Source organism: Pan paniscus, chromosome 14, assembly GCF_029289425.2.
Source record: "Pan paniscus chromosome 14, NHGRI_mPanPan1-v2.0_pri, whole genome shotgun sequence".
NCBI lineage: Eukaryota > Metazoa > Chordata > Mammalia > Primates > Hominidae > Pan > Pan paniscus.
Genome location: NC_073263.2, coordinates 90771296 through 90794818, shown reverse-complemented (window position 1 = coordinate 90794818; position 23523 = coordinate 90771296). Strand labels below are relative to the sequence as shown.

At 32.7% G+C, this 23523-nt stretch overlaps 1 long non-coding RNA gene across 1 annotated transcript in view; it reads right to left on the bottom strand.

The window, feature by feature from the left end:
* The window catches only part of LOC106635447 (uncharacterized), a 116081-nt gene that overhangs the window by 2855 nt on the left and 89703 nt on the right, over positions 1–23523 (bottom strand). The window contains exons 3-4 of the long non-coding RNA XR_010109637.1: positions 8373–8441; positions 4711–4867 (exon numbers count right to left, since the gene is read on the bottom strand). This is a non-coding gene — a long non-coding RNA (uncharacterized LOC106635447). The remainder of the gene's footprint in view (positions 1–4710; positions 4868–8372; positions 8442–23523) is intronic.

Sequence of the window (23523 nt, the reverse complement as noted above, 5' to 3'; positions counted from 1 at the left end):
TGATTAAAGGCTTAATTTTTTTGTGTTTGGCTTGTTGCTTTTATAGGCTATGCTGATATTTGCCAGCTCAGCTCTCTCCCACCTCAGCTGGGCTCCTGACAGTCGCCTAAACTCTTTACTGCATTTTTTGCAGCATCATATATTTTCACCCTAGTTAATATACCAAGAGATATATTTGACTTGCCCCAAATGTTTACTACCCACTAACAGTAGTTCAAATTCTGTCCACTTGGCTTCCTAAATATTGTAATTCTATACTGAATTCAACCTTTCCTTTTGAGCACTTCTAATATCACCTAAATCCAGTCTTCATTCTTTAATTCCTGGCCTCCAGAAAAGAAATCATAAATGTACTCAGAGTTATCTACAAAGCTATCTATACTGTAGACATGGTGACAAATTCAAAACACAGAACCTGACATATATCTTCTCACCCTGCCAAATCACTGCAGTTGGATGAAATCTTAGCTTATCATTATGGTTTGGACATTTTTACTTTTTCTGCCTCATAACTCACTGGTCTTTTCTATTTACATTATTTTCCAAAAGGACTGAAATTCTTCCATAGCCAAAATGTATTTTAATTTTTAAAATCATTTATTTACTTATTTAATTTTACTTCTGTGGTTATACTCATGCTATCACCATTGCTTAAAATAATTTACTGCCTCTTTTTAAAAAAAATAAAAAATATTTTATGGGTACATACTAGGTATATATATTCATGGGGTACATGAGATATTTTGATACAAGCATGCAATTTGTAATAATCACATCAGGGTAAATGGGGTAACCATCACTGCAAGCATTTATCATTTATCATTTCTTTCTGTTCTCAAATATTCCAATTATATACTCAGTTATTTTAAACTATACATTAAATTATTGTTGACTATAGTCACCCTGTTGTGCTATCAAATTCTAGATCTTATTCCTTCTAATTAATTGCCTCTTTACCATAAATAAATAATCTCATTTATCAAATCCAGAAAGGAAAGTTCTGTTTGTGTGTGTGTGTGCACGCATGTGTGTGTATAAAACAAACCAGCATTAATCACCAGCAGGAGATTCTTAGTGCAAGGAAAAACATACTGGCAGAAGGATCAGCAAAATTACAGGAGGGACCCACTCAGCACAGGAAAGAGTTGAGAGATGGGAGTGAATGTCAGAAGCTACCAGATGGTGGAAGGAGTAAGGAACAGATTTTTCCTTTAAGCCTCTGGGGGTAGTAGAACCCTGAAAACACCTTGATTTCCACCCAGGGAAACTGATTTCAAAGTTTTGGCCTCTAATACTGTGAGATAATAAATTTCTGTTATTTTAAGTCACTAAGTTTATGGTAACTTACTGCAGCAGCTATAGGAAAATAATGTAGATTTATTGGCCAAATTCAGCCAATTGCCTGTTTTTGTACAGCCCAAAATTTTGAGTGTTTCAAATATTTTTAAATGGATGAAAAAAATCAAATAGAGAATAATATTATCTGACTCGTGAAAATTGCATGAAATTCAAATTCAATCGTCCTCAAAGTTTTGTTGGAATATACCCAGGCTCCCCTTTACGTCGTCTGTAGCAGCTTTCATGCTAAATAGTAGAGTTTTGCAGTTGTTGCAGAGAAGAGTGTGTCCTGCAAGGCTGAAAATATATGCTCTCTGATCTTTCACAGAAATGACTTGCTGTCCCTTGTACTGGATTATTTTATAATTACCACTTTCTATGTTTATCCTTTTCATTGAATTGTGAATTACTTGAGGACCAACATTTTACACACAGTCCAAGTTAAACAAATATTTAAAGACTCAGTAAACTTTTTCTTGACTCTGAACAATAAAAGAATTGCATTCTAATGTCAAATACCAAAGTATCTAAGAATTACTTACAGTTTTCTTAATTTCAAGGCTTTTATATTTTTACCATATTCTAAATGATGGTGGGAATTTAGAATGATGAAATTACTTGGACTAAAACATCTAATATCATCCTGTAAGGAATCAAGATGCCTTGCAATAGATGAATTTTGAGATTATTAAAAATGTCATAATGTTGGTAATGACAAAATAAATAGAAACAAAAGAGTAAATGTGAGAAAAATTTAAAAGGTGTCATCAATAAGAAAAGTTGCATAGCTTCCTATAAGATGTTTATTAAGATAACAAATAAATTATGTTTAAGGACCAAAAGTTTTAATAAAACACTGATTTTTAATTTGAACTGAGGATACTTGAGACTTAAATATTTAGATTTTTAAATACGGTAGCGACACACTAATTAAAGATGAAAGATCATAAAATATTAACCAACATACAATGTTATGGTTTAAGATATTATTGAAGAGTTCACAATTTTATATCATTCTGTAATTCATGCTTTATTGCTAATTGACTTTTCCTAAATGACAAACTTGTAATTGATAGTTACTGAAACACATATTCTCAAAGGTCGTGAAACCCCAGAGAACCCTGAGTGAGACAACTTTCTCGTAAGATATAGTTATATCTGAAGTCAGCATAAAACCAAGCTTTGTACTTTATCAACTTATGAAGTTTAAAGGTTATGCTAATAAAAAATGGATATTCATTTTTATAAAAGAGTTCAAAAGAAAAAAAAGTCAAACACTGCTCAATAGAAAGAAATGAAGAGGAACTGGAAAACGTTAAATTAACATCATCTTACTAGCCTCTAAGTTTAAAATTGACAATAGACTATTGAGCATAGAGAACTATAAAATAATTTTGTTGTTCATTTGCTCATATGGTGAAGTGGCTTTTGCACAATTCCACAGGGGAATATGTATTGAACTCTCTCAATTCATTTCATATTTATTACCTCTTCTTTTACAAGAATACAAAGTATTCTTTTGTTACTGGAAACATGAATTATATTTGCGCTTGCAAAGAGGAGGAGGAATTTTCTGCCCTTAATTAAGAATCACACATTTTTTAGGCACAAATCCATGTGTTCAATACCAATGGTAAATTAGCTTTGGAAAGCTGTAACTTAGAGGCTAGAAAAGGCATCAATGGTGGCCCATTCATTTTTCTACTTATTTTTTATTTTCTCTCCTCTCTTTATCCTATCATATTTTCTTAACTCACAGTTAATTTATACAAACTAAATGTTTATTTCCCAAAAAACATGTGTACCATAATTGCCATGTTACTAAGTCTCAATGATACTTTTTTAGATGACAGTAAGGCCACAGTTTATTGTGGGAAACAGGCACATATTAAATATTTAGAATAGAATATAGTTTTTCATTAAAAAATATAAAGAGCAGTAGGTTTAATTATCTATCGAATTGTGCAGTACAATTGTTCACTCTTACTGAAATGAGACGAACTTATTTCAATCTTAGTGAAAACATTTTTAGCTTTGTGGTCAAGAAAAAGATATATGAAATCTATCTTCAGATTCTGCACTGAATTCTCGATCTATTTTACAAACTTAATGTACTAGTACCTGCCTCATAGCATTATTATAAGAATTAAAATCAAATAAGCACTTTGTTCACTATCACAAAAATTTGAGATTTTATTTACATGAAAAATAGTTGTCGCCAAAATTGTTATATTTTGTCTTTATTTTTGAAGGGAGTAGAAAATTATCAACATTTTTTCTGCTGATTATGTTGTGCTTCAAGAAAAATCAAGTGACTAAATTTAGACTGTTAGCCCATCTAAACTATTTTGTCATTTTTAGTAATAATTGGTTAATAATGAATGCTGTTGAGGATGAAAATACAATTTCAACTTAATATTCCTGACTTCTCAGGGAGGATAATTATTTTATAAAAATAAAGTTCACATTTAAACATTAAAAATCAATTATTTCACAAATATGTGCCCTTTCTTACAAATACTGAGAGACAAAGGTCAGAGGCAAAGTTTATAACTTTCACACTACAAAAATAAAAATAAAATAGAAATAGTCTGCTTTTGGCCGTGGAGAGCCATTCAGAATCTAATTCCCGAGCTTCTGTTACATAGTTGTCGACTAAAATTTATGTAGGTATATCATTGATTACATATATACTAATTTATAGGTATATACAGATATATATTGTGTGTGCATATATGTGTGTGTATATATGTGTGTGTTTGTGTGTGTGTGTGCGTGTGTGTGTATATATATATATATATACACACACACGCACACACACACAGAGCAGCATTAGCAGATCAAGTTATATTGTGTTTATTTCAGGTCCCTTAATACAATGTAGCATATTTTTAAATGTTCTCAATGAGGAAGTATAGGATAATAAATAGATGATACATTTAATTTAGCCACAGACACACCTAATTTCAAACTCTTATGAGCTTCTTAAATATTGTATAATTTTGGGCACATTATTTGATTTACTTGACCTTTGTTCCCTCATCTATAAAATGGAGACAATAAAGTCTAATACAAAATGTTTGTATAAGCCTTAAATGAAATAGAATGGAAAAGTGGCTGATCCAAAATAAGAACTCAAAAACTTATGATTTTTGTATCAAATATATGATTAGTAAGTGACAGGAATTGCTCAAACCTGAAATCTGTTGTATATGTTAAGAGGAAAGCACCAACTTTAGTGAGGAGAGCCAAAAATGAAATCGTGTTATTAAATGCAGGAAAATTGACATGTCAGCACAGCATTGTTAAAGGAGAGTGAAATGACAAGACAGGTTAATCATGTTATCTTTTTTTATCATGTTTATACATTACCTTCTTTTTATCATAAAAGAATTAAATTGAGGGAAGCTAAGAATGTAGCAACCCTCTTTGGGAGCAGACATGAAGATCTTGTTCAGAGAGCATTGCTCAGACGTCACTCTGGTTGTTCTGGAAATGGGACCCAACCACCTCATGGTGTATTATGACACTATAATAAGAAAAAATATATAGAAATAAGCTAATTAATGATTAGCATCAACACAGATATAATTAGCTCCACAATGATGGAATTTCTGAGGGAAAATAAAACACAAAGTGAATTGATCTCCAGACAAAGAATGGGGCAATTAAAGGGCTGACTGAATTAAGTGTGAAAGGAGTGGCCTAAACTCTGAGGATTCCAATTCTGTGGCTTCTCCTAGTAAATTTTATTTAATATTTTTAGGTAATAAATAGTTTCTATATCTCTGTTTTCTGGCAGGTTCTAAATCTTACCATAAATTTTTAGAGGGAAAAAATGTTTAGGGAAGAATTGAAGCACATTATTCTGAGTCCTTATTTTTAAAAAGTGCCCAGAAAAGAAAACAATTGTAAATATGCTGATTTGGTGGCTACCCCTACCGTTAATAAAACCCAGAGCATCAGGCCTAATAACAATAGCATCAGCACCACCTCCTTGATATAAGAATTATCTGTGAATTAACAAATCTAATCCTTATTGTAGGATAAAGAAACTGAGATTTTTAAAAGATTAAATAATTTGCTTCAGTCGCATACAGTAAATAATGAATGGGTCTACATCACAGGTACAAGCTTTGGAACATATTGCCTGTATCTGTTTGTGAAAAAGCACTTTAGTTCAAAATATACAGAACCTTGCAAGAATTTCCTAATAAAATAACATTTTAATTTTTACAGTAAAACCTATGAAGTCTCTTAATGTATCAATCATAAAACAGAGATCTAAAAATGTTTCAGGCTTCCAGAGATTTAAAAAATATATATTTTTTCCAACTCATATGTGTTTTAATATATGAATTCTAAAAGCCATTTTCGGCAATGCACTGGATTAACCATTTGAAATGCAATTCTCATTATCTCCCCAAATATTTTTTTTCTTTAATCTATTTTAATATAAAGATTAGGCTTTTAAAATTCCTTCAGGAAGACATCTAATTGCTTGTCATCTTCTTGTTCTACAATTAACACCATTTTCCACTGAAGTGAACCATACCTGCAAGCAATGAATATCATCAGGGGATTTTGATAATTAACCTACAATTGTAGTTATTAAAAAGACTTTAGCAATTGTCCCTTTGAAGTATTTGCTACATGATTATGATTTATTTACTTAAAAAATGTCCCAATTTTAGCAGCTCAAGATATAACAGATCTTATAAAAGCTATATTGACAGCTTTCTCATATCATCTTGTATCATTTTAAGAAAGGCAGGCTGGAATACAAGTAATGCTTATGGTGCAGAGGAGTTTCTCTACAGGAGTAGCTATTATTAATGCACTTTAGCCAAAGACCACCAAGAACACAGCTGTAGTTTAAAAAAATGGATTTATTACTCTTTGAAGTGAGTATGACTGCTTACTATAGAGAATTGTTGGGTATCACAATAAGATGGTTAAAAAATAAATAATCTTTTATAGGATTTGGACTTCGTTTGGGTGATTTGGCAGAAGGTCCAAGGAAGCAAAGTTTTCTGCTAGTTTGAATATATTTTATGTATTTCAAAATAAGAATTTCACATTGATTTTAATACGCTGGTTGACGTGAAAGGAAAGCAGGGGCAATTTTATGATTGGTTAAAAAAGAAGTAGCTGTCACTAGTTTAGCAAAAGAATGGAAATACTGTTATTTTGTGGGCTGAGGAGCAACCTAGATTTTGTTCTGCTTAGACAAACTCATGAAGTAGCCTTGCTTTGTCTCATTTTATCATGGATTTAGGATTGGTCTGAGGTTGAAATTTTGTGGAATTGTTACATAAGAGAACAACATGGCCTACAGTGAGTGCTGGGTCACCTTCTGAATGTCAAGAAATGCTCTTTGTTTTCTTAGTCACTGTACATACCACAAGGATAATGATTAAGAGAAATGTCTACAAGATAATGTTAAAAAGTTAAAATATTAATCTTCAATTATTCATTTTCTTAGATCAGTATTTCTATCCTAATTCTTTAAATGAATTGAGAATGCTTTTCAAAAACAGTACTTGATATAAATTAATAAAAGAAAAATATAATTTAAATTAGATTTTTCTGGCAGCAGAGACAGAAATCAAAGTAAATTCAATTATATATTTTCGTGATGTAAAAGAAAGAAACAACATCGTGCTGGTTATCTTTTGTTTTTCTCTTCAGAGCTATTCCTTATCCTTGTTCATCCCTCTCCTTGTCCCCAGGATGCTGGCTGGATTGTTGCTCTCTGTCTTCCAGGTAATAGCTGCCAATAGGCAACCCCAGAGGGAGATCAGTAGGAGGGAATAGAGTGAGGTCAAGGTAAATGTTAGCCATCATTTTTTTCATGTCCTGGATGTGTCCCTGGACCAAAATAAACAGCTCCTGGCTGGCTGCCTCCCCATGCAGCTCTTTTTCTGGATTCCCATCTCTTCTTCAACCCTTGTCCCCTTTTGGCCTGCACTGTAAAGACAGCTATTTTTACCAACCAGAAGGCATTGCACTATTTATTGTGGTTTCACTACACTTTGCTTGTTCCTGTGTATCTATTTCACTCATTAAACTCTTTGCAAAGTATCCCTTTTTACATTGCTAGCAGTTTTTTGCTATAGGGCAGAGTGAAACACATATATTATTTATAATATCTTTTGAAATAAAAATATCACATTGATTTTGATGCATTGGTTGATGTAAATATATTTCCCTATAAGACTTTTACTAATATTTTCAATAAGCAATGTGGAGGATTCCATATAGCTGCCAAATTGATATTTTGAAATAATCCATTGTTTAAAATGCCTATTGTTTATATTGTATGCTAATGCTGATAACTAGATAGTCTATGTTTTCACCTCGATCTGGAACAATGATGTTTAATATTTCTCAAATAATCACATTTTACTTATTTATCATGAACAAGTCACACATCATGACTTGCCTGGGAGGATCCTGGCTTATACTCAAAGTCCCTTTTACCTCTAGTTTAATATATATTAAATGCTTTTATTTTAAAAATGTTTTATTTATATTTTCATTAACACAAGCTGGAGGATTTGCTATACCTCCCAATTGGACTTTGAGTCTCTGATGAAGTGTCATGTATTAGTGGATGCATGTGAAACGAAAAGATTTACCACAATAATGCATCACTAAATCTGAAGCAAAGGAGATCAAACCTGTCTTTCTTTTATCGACCTCCCCAAGAAGCTAACATCTTCCCCAGAAGCTATCATAGCTAACATCTCATTTGCATGTGTAGACTGCAGGGTGCTTATTGATAAAACATGAGTCTGCAGGGAAAGCTAGCTACTCCGGGTTGTTGCCAGGGGTCATAGAAGTAGGATGCTGCTTTCTCTGTCAGGAATCTGGTTTTAATTTTATAAAAAACAAGGCATGGCAAGAAAGAGGATCAAAACGAAAAAACCCAGAAGAAATGAGTAAGATAGCAATTCATTCCCACAACTAATACATATATTCAATTTTTCAGAAACAAAGTTTATAATTACTTTGATAAGACTGTTCCTTACCTTGTGAGAAGGAACGAGGTGCCCAGTTTCCAGTCAGTGAGGTCACTGAAAATGCAGGAAGATTATAGGCTAGGGGAAAGCAAATTTGTGCAGGAAATCTTAGTGGAACAGCATTATGTGGAGTACATAAAGTATATGCAAAGGTTTAAAAGAGTGGATTAGTATTTTATTGCATAATGTAAACCTAAATCTATTTATATAATTTATTATTTCTTTGTATCTTTTTAGACAATAATCACATTTATCAGCAAAAAGCCCACAGAGTTTAACTAAAGGAAATAATACAATTTAACATAACATTTAACTACTGACTTTAATTTACTTTGGACATTTTTCATGAATTTGTAACTAGAAACAAAATCTTTGAGAAAGTTATTCATGTTAGGGGTTGTACCAATAATTCTGACAAGATGAAAACCAAATAACACCAGACTAATTAAGAAATGCCATCATTTACTTCAAAAGTAAAAAATGTATTTAAAGAAAATGTGCCCAAAAGTGATGCTTTCACAAGGTACAATTATAGAAAGTACATTTCTATTTCTGTGAACCCTGTCACAGAAATATAATGGTTATCTATTCTATATGTAGTTAGAAATAGTTTTATCTAAATCTCACAATTATACTTCCATATTAATATTTCTCACTTTTGCAAATATTTGGCACATACATGCAAAGTGAAGCAATAATTATGTATTGGCTTTATTATCAGAAACCTTCCACAAATGACTAGTTTTACATCAATATTATCAGAGAATTCAGAATGAAAATCAGTAAGAATAAATGCTAATAAATGTTTTGAATTTTTAATGGAATTTATTAAATCAAAGTCAAATTTTTGAAAGTTCATTTTGTCAAAGTAGAAAATCTTCGTTATTATAATTGTACTTTACATTCAGTTACTATTTTAATAATGCATGCAAATTTTTTTTTAATATAAATATAAATTTGAGTATAGTGCTATTAAACAAAAACAACAGCAATAACCACCTAGATTTTTATTAAATTAATAGATATATGGAATAGAAATGTACTTGAAATTGATTGGAAAGAGCCCTTAGTCCATATTTACATCTAAAATTTGATTATTCTATGTTATAATTTAAAATAGGAACTATGTACTAAAAATTCATGTAAATTATACATAATATAATATATATTTTGTATCATCTGTCATTCATGTATAATATATAAATAATGTATTATACATGAATATATAATATACATACGATACATGAATAGAAATGTATATACTTTATATATAATTTATGCACAATAATGTACATATATATTCACACAAACACATTCATATATAAAACATGTATAAATGATTAAAATGGAAAAGCTGATGTTGACAACAAAAATCCATTTCAGCAGGGTGTACCTGGCATGAGACAGATGCCAGATGAACAGAACTACAAAAGATGAATAAAATATTTAAAAATCACTGAAGGCATTTATAAAACAACAAAGGCTGCCAGAACTCCAGAGCCACAATCCTATAGGACAGGGTCATGCATTGAGGTGAGCCCTGCATTTACTGCTGCTTTTTCTTTTTGAGCCTTGATTCATTTCTAGGTGCGAGACATAGGGGCAAACTGAGAGTAGCAATTCAGGACTTGCAGCATTCCCTTGGCTGAGAAAACAGTCACTAAAATGTATGACTTCTGAACAACCAAGAATGAGGGCAATATCCTAAGAGAAAGGAAAACCATAGAGAAATGACCCACACAGTGTGAGTACAGTATTGCTGTAAGACATTATTCAACTTTTACACTGTTCCAGTACAGGTGATGACTCAGATAAAGAAAGCATAAAAACAGCTGCTCAGAAACTACAAAGCGAAGCATAGATTCAACAGTCTCACCACTCAGGAGAGACAAATACAGAGCTTAGGAACCCCTCAGCACAAGAGGAAGGACCTTTGTACATACCCTAGGTTTTCACTTGGGAGACTTGAAAAGGTTAAACTCTAGATGTAAGCACAAACCAGGTATGTATTTCTTGTTCTGTGCAAGGTGGTGAAAATAGGTAGATCTTCTGCAGAGAAAAATAATACCCTGCACACACTATATAATTTTCCATATATACGTTTAGAGAATTTAATTCAAAAACAAATAGTGGTTAGAAAGAGGTCCAAATGAACAAAAACCGAAAGAAATGCATAAGATAGTAATTCATACCCACAACCAATAAAGATATTAGAGTTACTGGAGACGAAGTTTAAAATTACTGTGATTTAAATATTAAAGAATATTGACAAAAATGGAATTTCAGCAAAGAAAAACAAAAATCAATTAGATGGGAGGTTTAGAACTGAATAATTCAATAACATATGAATTTAAAAGATTGGTTTAAAAATAGTGTAGTCACAGCATTAAAAAGAGCAAATACACTGAAAGTTAGAGCAAGATAAACTGTCTGAACTGACGCATCCGAAATAGATTTTAAATACACAATAGTATTCAAAAGACATACAATTCATGATGATAAGATCTAATGAAGCTCCCAAGGGAAGGGAGAAAACTTGAGTCAGAAACAATACTTGAAAAAATAAAACTGGACAATTTTCTAAAACTTATGAAAACCTAATGTGAATCTACAACTTCAAGGAGATCTAAAACAATATGAAACAAAACACCACACACACACATACACACACACACACACACACACACACACACACACATAGAGGCAGGAGAAATACAAAATAAAAACGCACCTATGTTACTTTGCTAAAAAAGGAAAAAAAGAAATCTTAAAAGCAAGAAGAAGAAAACACATTTTCCTTAAAGAGGCAATAATAAGAATGGCAGCTAATTTTCAAATAGAAATAGTGGAGATAAGAAAAAAATAAAAACATTGCTTGAAAGTGCTGAGAGAAAATAACTGCCAAGCAAGAATATTTTGTACAGAAAATATTCTCCAAAAATGAAGGTAAACAAATATATTTTTGGCAAAAACAAAAACAGAGTAAAACATTCACCAGCAGAGCTCTGCCCTTGGAAATTGTAAAGTATATTATTTAAGCAGAAATAAAATTAGTCCAGATAGAAACTGTAATGCAGAAAGGAATGAAAAGGAATACAGATGGCAAATACGTGAATAAATCTAAGATAACATCGACTACTGAGAACAATAATAGCAATATCTTTTGAGGTTTAAAATATATGCAGAAATATAAAGCGCAAGAAAAAGAGTGGGAAAGCTAAGAGGGGACATAAATGTAGGCAAAAATTGTGAGGTCTTTGCATTTTTTGGAAATAATTAGACATATACTGATTTCATTTTACTAATCAAGAACAAATATTGCAATGTGTGCAATAACCATTGAATATAAGTAAAAGTAGTTTCAATTAACAAGTTAACAGAGAGGAAGAAAAGAAAAAATGTATTTGTTTTATAATGTGTAGTATTCCATAAAAATAACATACTTATAAAAGAATAGAGAATAGTACAAAAACATGAAATGATAAAGTGGTACATTTAAATACGAAATCCCTTCATTTCATAAAATGTAAATGGGATATATTCTGCAATTAAAAGCAAACATTGTCAAACTAGCCGAGAAACAAAATTCTAACCATATGCTGGCATAACAGAAAACCATAATAAATATAAATAAAATGGTTGACAGCAAAGGATAAAAACATGCGTAATGTGAGAACATCAACAAAAAGGAAGCAATATAGCTACATTAATGCTAGAGGAGTATACTTCAAAGGAAGAAGCATTTCTAGAGATAACAATCTAATAATGCTAAAAAGTTAAACATCAAGAAGCTAAAACAACCCTAATTTTGTATATGCTCAATGAAATAGTTTAAGGATTTTTAAAGGAAAAACTGCAAAATAGCTTGAAGAATAGACAGAAATATATCAAAAGTAGTTGGTGTTCTTAATGCAACTATCTCAGTAAACAACAGAACAAGCACACAAAAGAAAAATCCGTGAGTATACATTTAAACAACACTCAGCAAGCCCCAACTAAATGATATTTATAAAACGTAATATCTAACATTATTCTAAAGTTTATGTCAAAAAGTAAAAAACAGTAGATCATATGTTATTTTAAAAATTTGAATTCAGAATAATGGTTGCCAGAGCTAGAGAGTGGGGGAAATAGGGAGATTCTGGATGAAGGATAAAAAGTTTTATTTAAGCAGGATGAATATGTTCTGAGAATCTAATGTATTGCATGGGAAATAGAGTTAATAATACTGTATTGTAATTTGAAACTCACTAATGCAGTAGGTTGTTAATGTTCTCTTTCTCCCCCACAATGCAAAAAAATATAACTACTGAGATGATGAATATGTTAAGTAGCCTGATTATGGTAATCATTTCATAATGTTTTTATACATCAAAACATCACATGATACATTATATACATATATATACACACACACAATTTTTAGTTTTATATCTCAGTAAAACCAGAAAAAATAAAACAAAAAGCAAATGAACAACTTGATTAAAAATAAACAAAAGAGCTCAACAGACACTCCATTAAAAAAGATACACAGATTGCAGGTAACTTTATAAAAAAACTTAATGTCATATATTATTAGGAAATTGGAAATTAAAACAGCAATAAGATACCACTATGCATGTATTAGAATTGCCATAACCCGAAACAGAGATAGTGTCAAATGCTACTGAAGATGTGGAATGACAGAAACTTTCATTGATTGCTTGTGGAAATGCCAAGTGGTACATTCCCACAACTAAACATATTCTAACCATATTATCCAGAAATCATGATCCTTAATATTTAGCCAAATGAACTGAAAGCTTATGTCTACACAGAAGCCTCCACATGGACATTTGCCTCAGCAACCAAGATGTCTTTCAACAGGTGAATGAATAATTAAACTGTGGTACAACCCTAATGTAAACTATGGACTTAGTTGATAATGATGTGTCAATGTAGGTTCATAATTTTTACAAGTGTACTACTCTGGTTGAGGTTTGTCCATAGTGGAAGAGGCTGTGAATTTTTTTAGTGTGGGGTTCATGGGAACTCTGTATTTTTCATTAAATTTTACTGTCAACCTAAAAGTTCTCTAAAAATAAAATTTATAAATTAATAATAAAAAAGAATTTATACAAAAAGTGCTTGATAAGTTACAAATTAATACAATAAAAATAATAACAGAAAAAAGCACAAATATTTAGAAACGAAACAACCAAATTATATTAAGTGGCTGCAAAAAACTACAGTAAAAATTAGAAACAGCTTGAAATTAATATTAATAAAATATAACACATTAAACTTATGGGGGTGCAAATAAATTTCTACTTGAAAGGAAACTTATAACTTTAAATATATGCATTTAAAAAAAGGAATCTTAAAATTCAACAATCTCAGAATCCACGTGAAGAAGGTAGAAAAAGCATTAAAATTAAAGGCAAAAGATTATGAGATTGGGAATAAAGATAAGCACATATATACTTTCAAGTAGGAAATAAAAGCAAAAAAGAGAAAATCAGTAAGAAAAGTCTCCCAGTAAAAAAACAAACAAAACAAAACAAAAAAACCCTGGGACTTGATGGCTTCATTGCTGAATTCTACCAAACATTTAAAGAAAAACTAGTACCAATTCTACTCAAACCACTCCGAACCACAGAGGAGGATGGAATACTTCCAAACTCATTCTATGAGGCCAGTATTACTCTGATACCAAAACCAAAGATATCTCAAAATAAAAAAATACTAGCAAACTGAATTCAACAATACATTGGAAAGGTTATTTACCCTGACCAAGTGGGATTTACCACTGGGATGCAGAGATTGTTTGACATATGAAAATAAATGTGCTACATCATAGCAACAGAATGAAGTACAAAAACCATATGATCATTTCTTTTCTTTATTTTATTTATTTATTTATTTATTTACTTATTTATTTATTTATTTATTTTTTGAGGCAGAGTCTCACTCTGTCGCCCAGGCTGGAGTGCAGTGGTGCAATTTCGGCTCACTGCAAGCTCCGCCTCCCAGGTTCACACCATTCTCCTGCCTCAGCCTCCCCCGTAGCTGGGACTACAGGCACCCCCCAACCACGCCCAGCTAGTTTTTTGTATTTTTAGTAGAGACAGGGTTTCACTGTGTTAGCCAGGTTGGTCTTGATCTCCTGGCCTCGTGATCTGCTGGGCTCGGCCTCCCAAAGTGCTAGGATTACAGGCGTTAGCCACCATGGCTGGCTGATCATTTCAATTGATGCCAAAAAAGCATTTGATACAATTCAACATTGTTTATGATAAAATCCATTCAAAAACAATATATAAAAGGAGCATACCTCAACATAATAAAAGCCATATACAACATACCCACAGCTAATATCATACTGAATGGGGAAAAATGGAGAGCCTTTTCTCTAAGATCTGGAACATGATAAGGATGCCCACTATTCCCACTGTTGTTCAACATAGAACTGGAAGTCCTAGCTATAGCAATCAGACAAGAGAAGCATATGAAAGGCATCCAAATAGGAAATAATTAAGTCAAATTATCCTTGTTTGCAGATGATGTAATCTTATATTTGGAAGACTCCACAAGAAAACTATTGGAACAGATAAACAATTAAATAAATTTGCCAGGGGCCAGGCACAGTGACTCACGCCTGTAATCCCAGCACTTTGGGAGGCCCAGGAGGGTGGATCATGAGGTCAGGAGATCGAGACCATCCTGGCTAACACGGTGAAGCCCCGTCTCTACTAAAAATACAAAAAATTAGCCGGGTGTGGTGGTGGGCACCTGTAGTCCCAGCTACTAGGGAGGCTGAGGCAGGAGAATGGCATGAACCCAGGAGGCGGAGCTTGCAGTGAGCCAAGATTGCACCACTGCGCTCTAGCGTGGGTGACAGAGCCAAACTCTGTCTCAAAAAAATAAAAATAAAAATAAATAAAAAATAAATAAATTTGCAAGATACAAAATCAACATATGAGAATCTGTAGCATTTTTGTATGCCAACAATGAACAATGTGAAAAAGAAATATGAAAGTAATCCTATTTATAATAGCCACACATAAAATTAAATACTTAGGAATCAAGCAAAGAAATGAAAGATCTCTATAATGAAAGCTATAAAAGACTAAAGAAATAAATTGAAAAGGACACACAAAAATAAAAAAGTTATTCCATGTTTATAGATTGAAAGAATCAATATTGTTAAAATGTCCCTACTACCCAAAGCAATCTACAGATTCAATGCAATCCTTATCAAAATACTAATGACATTCTTCACAGAAATAGAAAAAAAATCTTAAAATTTACATGGAACCACAAAAGACCCAGAACAGCCAAAGGTATCCTAAGCAAAAAGGACCAAACTAGAGGAATCACATTACCTGACCTCGAATTCTACTACAGAGCTATAATAACCGAAATAGCATGGTAGTGGCATATCAACAGACACATAGACCAATGGAAGAGAATACAGAACCTGGAAACTCATCCACACACCACACAGTGAACTCGTTTTTGATAAAGGTGCCAAGAATATACAGTGGGGAAAAGACAGTCTCTTCAATAAATGTGCTGGGTAAACTGGTTATCCATATGCAAAATAAATGAAACTAGATCTCTATCTCTCATCATATATAAAATGAAATTAAAATGCATTAAATACTTAAACCTAAGACCTCAAACTATGAAACTACTGGAGGAAAACATTGGGTAAACTTTCCAGAAAATTGTTCTGGGCAAAGATTTCTTGAGCAATACACCACAGTCACAGGCAACCGAAGCAAAAATGGACAAATGGGATCACATCAAGTTAAAAGACTTCTTCACAGTAAAGGATACAATCAACAAAGTGAAGAGACAACACATAAAATGGAAGAAAATACGCAAAATACCGATTCAACAATGAATTTATCACCAGATTATATAAGGAGCTCAAACAACTCTGTAGGAAAAAATCTGATAATCTGGTCAAAAATTGGCAAAAGATTTCAATAGACATCTCTGAAAAGAAGACATACAAATGGCAAACAGATATATGAAAAGGTGATCAATATCACAGATCATTAGAGAAATGCAAATCAAAAATACAATGATATATCATCTCACCCCAGTTAAAATGGCTTATATTCAAAAGGTGGGTAATAACAAAGGCTGGTGAAGATGTGGAGAAAAGTGAATCCCACTACACTGTTGGTGGAAATGTAAGTTAATACAACTACTATGGAGAACACTTTTGGAGACTCTTCAAAAAACTAAAATAAACTAAAAATAAATAATAAACAAAAAACTAAAAATAGAGGTACCATATGATCCAGCAATCCCACTGCTAGGTATATACCCAAAAGAAAGGGAATCAGAATCTCAAAGAAATACCTGCACTCCTATGTTTGCTGCAGCACTGTTTATAATAACTAAGATTTGGAGGCAACCTAATTGTTCCTCAACAGATGAATGGATAAAATATGGTACATATACACAGTGGAGTACTATTTGGTCATAAAATGAGTGAGATCCAGTCATGTGAAACAACATGGCAAGAACTGGAATCATTAAGTTAAGTGAAATAAGCCAGGCACAGAAAAACGAACATTGCATGATCTCACTTATTTGTGGAATCTAAATTAAGACAGCTGAACTCATGGACTTGGAAAGTAGAAGGATGGTTACTTTCTGACCTACACATGGTTTGAATTTTTTCCCTGTTTATGAATGTATTCCTTAAAACCCATTTTTTTAAGCAGTGAAAACAGAGGCTACTTGATAAGTGGTTTTAGTTACAAAAGGAATTAATCTGTTATGCTGGCTGAGAAGAAATATTATAAGGATATGAGAACAGAACCCATATAAAATTATACAGCCCACTCTATACACGTTTAAACGTATGCCAATGGAAAGCAAAACTGTATGACAACAAACTGGAATATTTTAACTAAGTGCTCCAGTTTAACATTTTTCAAGCCATTTTTCTTGTTCCACTTCCAACTAGCAAATTCCTTCAATGCTTCTAGATTACATCATGAAAGAAAGAAGAAAGCAAGAATTAGATTCAATCAAGCAATAAAAACTGCAATTGCTTAGACAAAAATCTGGCTGCATTTTAGATTCGGACCACCTAGGTCTAGTGCCCAATCTTAGCCACAATAAGGGCAACCCAAATAATTAGCAACCCAGTAAAGGTCCTCTTAGTAGATGATGAATGAAAATGTGTAGCAACCTGGGAAACTGGAAGTAAAGAGACATTTTCTTTATATAAATACAACCTAATAATATGGTATTATAATTTTACCTGTTACTGGATGTTGTTAAAAATAATAGCTGATTCTGAAAACACAACATACTTTTTTTATTCATGAAGATTTAAAGAACATTTATTTGAAATCTGCAATTAGTATGTTTCTATGTATATCAGCATGATTTTCTCTGTGGTATAGGCATTCACTGATTAAAAATATTAAGGATTTCTCTAGGCTCATGAATACTAATTTGTTCTTTTTCCTTTTTAATTAAAATTTGATAGCACGAGTCCTACAAATTTTCTTCCTCAATTAATTAGGAAAAGCACAAGTAAATAAAAAAAGTATTGAAAATGTTTTATTTTTATTTTACATCTATACTTCTCTGAAATCTCACAACCCAAACCAGAAAACTGTAAAATCTATGGATAACATTTAGCAGTAGATCAAATTATTTAACCAGATATACTTAAACTTTAACCCTCGAGTCATCTGGATGGACATCATTACATGACTTCCAGCTCTGCTAAGCCAAATATAAATCTAGTTGATAAAACTGCTCCCATATTTCCGTGTCAGCATAATTTACGTTGCTGGAGAAGGCAAATCAAATTAAATATTGTTACCCTATGGCATAGTTGGATTACAGTCAGTGTTTTCCAATTGCACTTCTTCTGTTAGCAACATAAGTTTTGCAGTTTTAGTTAATGGTCATTGTGAAGAATGCTTTCTGAATAAATTACAGGAAACTCCTTGGCTTTAAAAAAATTCTAATCAAATTTGATAAGGCAGATAACATTATCAGCAAACCTGGCAATCCTTTTTCCTATATTGTTACTCATGAATTTTAAAGGGTAAACAATACAATCAGATATATTTTAAAAATACTTATTAATAATTATATGCATAATTTTTAAATTTAGATATCCATTCCCATATTGATAAACATTTAGGTTGTTTACAAAATTTTACAAATAATGCTGTAATACACTTGTATGTGTGAAGTAAAACTACAGAACTATGAATAGAAAAGTTACACACCGGTTTCAGAAGAGTGATGTACTCAGTGAAAGTGGAAGGGATGAGCAAAGTCACATAGTTTCCCTGACCTTTATCAACAAACATAATGAATTCATAATACTACATACATCAAATGTGACATTAAACATTCCTTGTGGCATAGTGCTCAAATTATTCTTATATTTTAAATATTAAATTTAAAAAGCAAGAGAGAAAAAATGAATATAAGCATTACTGCATGAAATTAGTATTTTAAGTGTAGGACTTGCTTAGAACTTGTTTCTGCAACCATATTTAATTACACACATCTTAATAATACTTCTTAAATTTACTACTCAGTTTTCTGTTATTAAAACTGTTCTCAGAAACTGGGACTATCTCATGACCGTCTTTGTATTAGTCTGTTCTCACACTGCTAATAAAAACACACCAGAGACTGGGTAATTTATAAAGGAAAGAGGTCTAATTGACTCACAGTTCAGCATGGCTGAGGAAGCCTCAGGAAACTTACAATTATGGCAGAAGGGGAAGCAAGCATGTTCTTCTTCACAGGGCAGCAGGAAAGAGAAAAATGAGAACTGAATGAAAGGGAAAACCCCTTATAAAATCATCGGATCTCGTGAGAACTTACTATCATGAGAATAGCATGAGGGCAATCGCCCTCGCCCTATGATTCAATTATCTCCCACCAGGTCCCTCCCATGACGTGGGAAGTATGAGAACTACATTCAAGATAAGATTTGGGTGGGGACACAACAAAACCATATCAGTCTTTTAAAAGGTAAGTGAGTTGAATCCATGTGTAGTGGAAGTCATTATGAATGCTTTTATTTTAGCAAGGAAATTAGCAATGAAGTTGGCAGTAATGAATCATCAGTTTTAAGTGTTGTCTTAGGATTCAGACCACTTGACTCCTGAGATAAGAGCTTTGGGGACTTGGTTAAACAATGTCTTAAAGTAGCACAATTAGTATTGAAGGATATCTGGGGTGGCCACAGTAGCAAGTACCACATTTCATCACCCGGGGTTATCGAAAAGAGTTAGCAAATTGCTCAAAGTCACAAACACTTAGTAAGTCTCAGAAGCAGTATTTGATTCCAGGTGAGAGGAATTCTAAGTGGAAGAAAAACCTCCAAATTGAGTGTCACCAGACTTGTCCAAACCACTGATATGGAACACTTAAAAATGTAGATCTTGAAGTTAGGCTACTTGGCTTAAAATCTCCGGGAAACCACTGGCCAGCTGCTAGCCTTTGCACACAGGTCTCTAAATTCACATGCTAACATCCCCCTCTCTGCAATTCCAAAATTCAGTAGCTTTAACATATCAAAGATTGTAAAGGTTTGGTACAAACTTACTTGGTGTCCTTTAAAAGGAAATTTAAAATTTTATTAACTCTGTTACCTATGCATATCCAAATGTTTCATACAGACATGCTAATATTTTTATTCATATGTTTCTCAATATGTTTGATTGTACTGCTATAGACACCTCTAGAGTTGTTATCAAATAGAGAGTAAATGGGTCACATCATATTTCTAAAATATTTTGGATGCTCTAGCATGTCTAGTTTAAATAATTCTGTATAATACATTCTTGGTCCTTTTTTATCAATTGTAGAATTGGAGGAAAAAAGTATCTCTCATATAGAATTTTCATGGCAATTAAAATAATGTCGATTAGTTACTGAGCTCAATATCTGCCTCTTAATAATTACTCAGTCCATGTTTACTATCATTAATATACCCTCAGGGTAAAAGTCAAAACTGACTTGTAAAGAAACTGTTATAAGATATTCTAAGTAACTTGAAATTTCTATCTGACCTAGATCATTGCCCTACTTCATTTCTTTAGCATACAGATGGCCTATGTCTATAAAGAAAACCATATAAAATGAAAACATAAGGTTAACTTGAGATAGAATTTTTCTCAGCATGAAGATTCATAAAAGAATGGTATGATATCTTCAGACTATGCAAAGATTCCAGAATTACCCTACCTAGGATTTTTTTTTTTTTTTTTTTTGGTCAGGAGGTGAGGCAAAATGTAACAATAAAGCACAAATCCTAAAATATAAAATTCATATCTCAAGTTTCAAAATAGGAAGACCTATTTGATGGTGAAAACTTGGAACAAATATAAGAAAAGTCAAAATAAATAATGCACACTTGCTGTTTCTGTGGTGACAACAGATCAAGCGCTGAGTGCTGTACCCACTTGCAATAGGATAGGCAGCTGGTAAGAGGCCTCCTAATGGTCCCTGCCTTCTGGTACTTAACACCCTTGAGTAATTCCTTCCCTTTGAATGTGGGCTACATTTAGATGTTTCCTTTTCATGAAAAGAGTATGGCAGAAGTCAATTTCAAGTATAGACTGCAAAAAGACCATGTCTTTCTTCTTGTGTCCTGTTTCTCCCCTGCTTGCTCTGAAATAAGCCAGCTGTCATTATGTGAGCTGCAGTAAGGAGATGCGTAAGTGGGGAGGCTCTGAGTCCGTGAGAAACTCAGGGCTTCTGCCTACCATCAGGTGTGGAATCCTGTCAACAACTGCATTCCGGCCTGTAGCTTATGAAAGATCAGGAACTAGAGGCACTCAGCTAAGCAACATTTGGAATCTTGGTCCACAGAAATGGACAAGTAGCAAATGTTTGCAAGTTTACACCATGAAGCTTTGGGATAATTGCTTACATGGCAATAAAAAATATTTAACTATAGGGATAATGCTAAATGGCTTCTGTTATGGAACTGAATATAATTTTTATGAATACGAATAAAGCTAAAATGGATAGTGTAGTTGGAGGTGACAAAAGAAATAGTATAGTGTGAGTGAAGTGCCAGTATAAAGAAATACACGTGTTCTAATTTTTAAATGGATGTTATAGTGGAGTAAAAATACTATCTAGATTTCAAAAATTACAAAATGTAAATATAAGAACATGATCTGTCAATGTGCACTAAGTGAAACCAAATAATGAAAAATAGTGCACAAATAATGCATAATGAAACATGGATATTATTAAGAATAATGAAGAGAAAGAGGAAAGGGGAAGTAGCTAACATACAGTGAACAATTTTGATATTGCTGTATTAGTCAATTTTCATACTGCTACGAAGAAATACACAAGACTGGGTAAATTATAAAGAAAAAGAGGTTTAATAGACTCAGAATTCTGCATAGCTGAAGAGGCCTCACAATCATGGCAAAAGGCAAAGGACAGGCAAAGACACATCTTACATGGCAGCAGGCAAAGAAAGCATGTGCAGCGGAACTGCTCTTTATAAAAGGACCAGATCTCATGAGACTTATTTGCTATCACAAGAGCAGCACAGTAATAACCCACCCCCATGATTCAGTTACCTCCTACCTGGTACCTCCCATGTGGGGTTTATGGGAGCTACAATTCAAGGTGAGATTTGGGTGGGGACACAGCCAAACCATATCAAATGCTGTCTGTCTTTTTAGCCCTTTATATTCATTAACTCATTCAATCCTCACAACAACCCTAGAAAAAGTGTGCTATTTATTTATTTTTTTTTTTGAGATGGAATCTCACTCTGTTACCCAGACTAGAGTGCAATGTCATGAACTCAGCTCACTGCAACCTCCGCCTCCCGGGTTCATGCAATTCTCCTATCTCAGTACTGAGTAGCTGGGATTACAGGCGCCCACCACCATGCCCGACTATTTTTTTTGGATTTTGAGTAGAGAAGGAGTTTCACCATGTTGGCCAGGCTGGTCTTGAACTCCTGATCTTAGGTGATCCACCTGCCTCAACCTCCTAAAGTGTTGGGATTACAGATGTGAGCGATCGCGCCCTGCCCAATGTGTGCTATTTTTATCTCCATTTTATAGATGAGAACAGTAAAAAAAGGTACTATACAATAAAACTCATGTTACATAGTTAAGTATGTGCTCAGAAAAATAAACCCTCAAATGTTTGTTAAAGAGTAAAAGAAATAACAATATTAAAAAAAGAACAGAAAGAAAAGCACAAGAAAGGAATGAAAGATTTAAAAAGAGACTATGCACCCTTCCATGCTTAAAAAAAAAAAGTCAATGTCATGCATAATCAGAATCCTTCCCAACTTAGGAAAAAATGTGCTTTCTCCTTTCTCTTTCTGGAATTCTTTCCCCAGCAGCCCAATCTTTACTCACATTCCCATCTTTCATTTATCTCCTTATTGGTCTACATCACTTCCTCCCATGAACTTCTTTGATCACCAAAACTAAAATGTCCTTCTTGTAGTCTCCTTTTTTCTCTTTAAATCTTTGATAATTCAGGTACATTAAGTTAATCATACCCCTCATTTATTAGTCATTATCTCTCATAAATTGATAATTATCCTCATTTAGTGGTCTGTGAGTGCCTCTAGGTACTCAGTTTAGTTTATGTCACTTTCATTACTTTTCTCCTTCATGTTATCCTCAATCTCTGTCTATTCCTCAATAGTCACCACCTACAGCACTCTTGAGAAGAACCATAATGGATTAGTTTAGGTCTTGTAATTGTACCTATAGGTAGGATAAGAAGGCTTATTCTTAGAAAAAGAAATCGATTGCATTTTAAAAATTAATTCTAAGTAAACACAAAATACAGACTAAATGTTAAAATAAACACTTTTGGGATTAAGAAGTTAGCTTATTCATTACCACCACTATTGATTGTATTAAAAATTGTATGTATATGTTTAAAGTAGCTATTTCATCTGCCATTTCTTTGTTGATGATTAAAAAATCTTGTCAGAAAGTTTGAGTCATAAATACATGAAGTTTACCACATAATTATTTAAGAAAAAGTTTAGCACATAATTATTTAAGCAGTAAAAAAATAGGCAGTTCACAAATATAAGTACATTGTTGAAAAATATGTTTCAAAATCAGACCATTTAGATATGGGTTTTTTTGGTAAGAATTTTCATTTGTTAAAT